Raw genomic sequence first — 4,253 nt, forward strand, 5'->3', positions numbered from 1 at the left:
AAGACTATAACTGTACTCTGTTTGAACTGATGATTTAACTATTTCACTGTGCAATCATCTATTCAACACTGTCATATTCCTGTATGTATATGGAGTATGCAGGTCCACTTTTTCTTTTTCTTTCTTTCTTTTTTTTTTTTTTTTTTACATGTGCTCAGTTTCTCATTTCTGTATTCATGTATTGTAATATTTTGTAAGGATAATGCATATATTGAGACTAAATGCACATAATGATATATTCTGATACAACTGTATACATAATGCATATACTTTAAAAATTGTAAAGCACATATTTTTTATATTTCATATTTCTTTCTGTGTCAGAGAATTTAATTATTTTCTTGAGAATGTGAGCAGCTGCGTCTGAGCCACGTTCCCCTCACTGACCAATAAAGTGTTTCTGATTCTGATTTGTGATCAAGACATGTTGAGTAACTTCCCACACATGCAAAGGCAGACATGACCGAAAGCCACAAAGCACCATCATATTTCACTGCAGACATGCATCACACGTATTTTAAAAGCATTATTCACAGATTCTTATTGACAATATTTACAAATGAGATTCCTGACATGCTTACCTGTGATGTTTGTTCCTTCTGTCTGTTTGTTTTTGTTGATTGCTTGTGTTTTGTAAAGCGTCCTTGGGTGTTTTGAAAGGCGCTATATAAATCGAAGTTATTATTATTATTATTATCATTATTATTATTGTCATTATTATTATGTTATGAGCACAGTAGAAGCCAGGCTGCAGCACTGCACTGTGCTGGATCAGTGTCGTATAACGTTGCAGTTACTTTATATGTACTTTTAATTTACTGGATAGTTGGCAATGCCTCAAAAATGTGCATCGCATCCCTGAGCAGAATATGTGGCGGTCAGTGGGGCTCAATGCTCTAAACTAGAGGTCTTTAACAGGGGGTCCGCGACCCCTGGGGGGTCCACAGAAGTACTGCAGGGGGGTCGTGAAATTTTTGCCTGATTAGGCAATTTCTTTCATCATTTAAAAAAAAATTTACCTGATTTTTTTTCTACACAAATTTAAAAGTCTTTAAATACACATGAACATGAATCCAACATATTATAGCGGATGGATAAATGGAGACAAAATGCGTCATCTTTCAGTCAGCAGTGCTCACACACTGCGAGGCTGAGGTGAGCCTCTGCACCTCTCACTGATGTGGGAGCATGTGTGCCATGTCCCTACTACATGTACTGTATGTTTAAAATAAAAACAGGAATCTCTTAACCCTCCTATTATGTTTGGGATCAGTTTGACCTCATTCAATGTTTAACGTCTCTAAATAAATGATTGACATCATTTTTTTTGCTTCATATTTAATGAGTGTTCCTAATGTAATGGGCACTACCGGGTAAACATGAAAGTCACATGATGATATGTTTTCAATGTCCTGTGCACACTTTGTAACACATCGGTTATAAATAACAAAAATCTGTACTTAGAAATAATGAAAGCCATTAAAACATCAAAAATTTATATTTCTGTCCAATTTTAGGTCAATCAGTGAGATTTTATGGTGATTTGCATATTTTTCCATAGTCGTGTAATAGGAATACTGGATGTAAAAGTGGGGGGGGTTATGTTTTATTTAAAGGGCTGTTTAGGTCGTCAACAAAGAAACATAAAGTACCAACACATAAACTTTGGTAACAATTTTAATTCTAATAATTTAGTGGAGGTTTAAACTGCTGGGGTCAAACTGAGCCCAAACAGAAAAGATGTTAGTGAATGTGAACAGAACAGGATTAGGGTTAAATAGCTGGACAGTTGGTGATGCATTGAAATGCGCATCGCATCCCAGAGCAGAATCTGTGTGGGTCAGTGGGGCTCAATGCTCTAAACTGATCAGTCCATTTGATCCAGATATTGATCAGTAACTGGACTGTTCCTGTTCATATTTCTGCTGCAGACAGGATTATAAACTGAGATTATAATCCATGGCTGTAAAATGCTGTGAGTGTGAGCAGATTAGCACTGGCATTGAGGCTCTGTGCTGCTGACTGGCTGCAGAACCACAGGAGAACCAATCATCTGCTTCCTAAATGTTCCACATTTCCTTCCTCTGAGCTCAGAGAAATGTGGAGCTTCTGAAGCAGCGGCTGCTCGTTTCCACCGACGCCCAGGAAATAAAAACAGGATTATCATTTAGAAAGCTGATCTTCTGGAAAGGTCCCACTGCTCTGTTTAACCCAGGTTTGGGCTCTATGTCGCCCCCTGCAGGTGGAACATGTCATTTTAACTGCTGAGTCAAATAATCCCACGACTGATGAGGGTTATTTTTAGCATCTAGGAAGTGAAAAACCTGCAGGATCCCAACAGAAACGTTTCAACATTAAAATGACTTCGTTACAGTGATGGTCATCAGTGTGTGTGTGTGTGTGTGTGTGTGTGTGTGTGTGTGTGTGTGTGTGTGTGCAGCAGCAGCTCGGGTGACCTCGTGTCAGCTGACTGAGGCCTCGCACTGTAACAGATCCTCCGGCTGGACCTGTGACATTTCACTGCTGCTCAAATAGACCAGAGAGAGAGACACACACACAGAGAGAGAGAGAGACAGAACCACAGCAGAGACAGACAGGCTGAAGACTGCACAGGTAGACAGACAGACAGACAGACAGACAGGTAGGCTGATCAGACAGGATGAGGAGTCGCAGTAACTCAGGAGTGAAGCTGGACGGCTACGCCCGCATGGTGCAGCAGACCATCCTGAAACACCAGGTGAGCACGCACACACACACACACACACACACACACACACACACACACACACACACACACACAGAGTTTTGCTGCATGGCTGGTTGGGGTTTGATTTAAGCTCCGTCCCGGTTCCTCTGCATGTCCAGAGGTTCCTCTCCTTCACGTTCCTCTGCTCTCCTCCCAGAGCGAGCAGTGGGCTTTCAGAGCTGCCACATCACTCCTCCTCCCTTTCCTCCATTCATTCCACTACGATATGAACATGAACTTTCAGAGCCTTCACACTTTCTTCACTCCAGTTTTCCATCAGCCCAATAAAGTCCTCCACATGAGTTTTCCTAAAAGCAGCAGCACTGTTGGCTGTTCAGGACTTTTTCACACTGAAACTGGCCACCCGACCCCTCCCCTTCCCAAAATGATGTCACACTTCAGAGAGCGATGACAGAGGCTGTGATGTCATGCTGTCAGCTGGTTCAGTGTGAGGCAGTGAAGGGCCTGGGCCACCCGCTGTATGTTTTGTTATTTTCCATCACATCAGGTCTGTGAATATGCTCAGACTCAGACCTCATGAGCTGCTCTGACTCCTCCTCCTCAGCACAGCTGGCAGGAACAGCTGGCAGGCATTAGACCTGCTGCTACTCACATTACTGTAAATAGCTTCCTTTTCTCAGTAAGCAGGTAAAGTGAGGGATTACAATTTAATTTTCAGAAATCATTTTATTTTTTACAATTTTCATTACAGTTTTCATTAGATGTGTTACTTAAGACTTAAGACTTGGGTGTTGGTGCGGCGGTTTGGATCGATTCACTCCTGACAAACGTGTGGCGACGGGTCGGTCAGCCGCCTCCTCCAGCTGTTCCAGAAACATCTGGACGCTCAGTGGGGAGAATAAAATCTGATGTGAGCTGAGGTGCTGTCCTGGGGTTAGGGTGAGGGTTGAAGCAGGCTTAGGTTCCAGAGTGTGGATACCCGACCGCCCAAATCTGTTAGGCCTCAAAGTGTCGGGACGGGGTTAGACAAAAATTAAGAAATTAGGTTTGGATTCAGCTCGGGTTTGGTCACATCGATGTTATTTCAGTGAAACTCCACTGTGAAAATAACAAAAACAATGGACCTGTGTAGTGCTGGAGTTTCCGTGATGACACTGAAGGCAACACATGGACTATTTCAGGTGGCAGATGTGACCTAACGATGGAGGATGAGCAAAATCTGGGATTCGGGTCGGGGTCAGACACAAAAACAGGATGCCTGGGGTGTCCCGGTGGCTCCCACCTGTTCAGGCTGCGTCCCGATCGCAGCGTCCCGGGTTCGAATCCGACCTCAGGCCCTCTGCTGCAGGTCGTCCCGTCTCTCCGTCCCCTGCCTGTCCCGTCTCTCTCTCTCTGGGAGGCTTTTATCAGACCAGGTTTCTGCTGCACATCTGGGGCAGGAGGAGCAGATCAGCCCAGCTGCTGCATGTCTGACAGAAGGCTGAGCCAAAAAAGTGATTAAATGAGTAAATAATGATAATAACAATGATAATAATAACTATACATG

General features: G+C 43.3%; 1 pseudogene; it reads left to right on the plus strand.

Moving 5' to 3' along the window:
* Window positions 1-2,659: 2,659 nt before the first annotated feature.
* LOC115356881 (phosphorylase b kinase regulatory subunit alpha, skeletal muscle isoform-like) overlaps window positions 2,660-4,253 on the plus strand; it is a 26,861-nt pseudogene continuing 25,267 nt past the window's right edge.

This window comes from Myripristis murdjan, chromosome 1, assembly GCF_902150065.1.
Source record: "Myripristis murdjan chromosome 1, fMyrMur1.1, whole genome shotgun sequence".
NCBI lineage: Eukaryota > Metazoa > Chordata > Actinopteri > Holocentriformes > Holocentridae > Myripristis > Myripristis murdjan.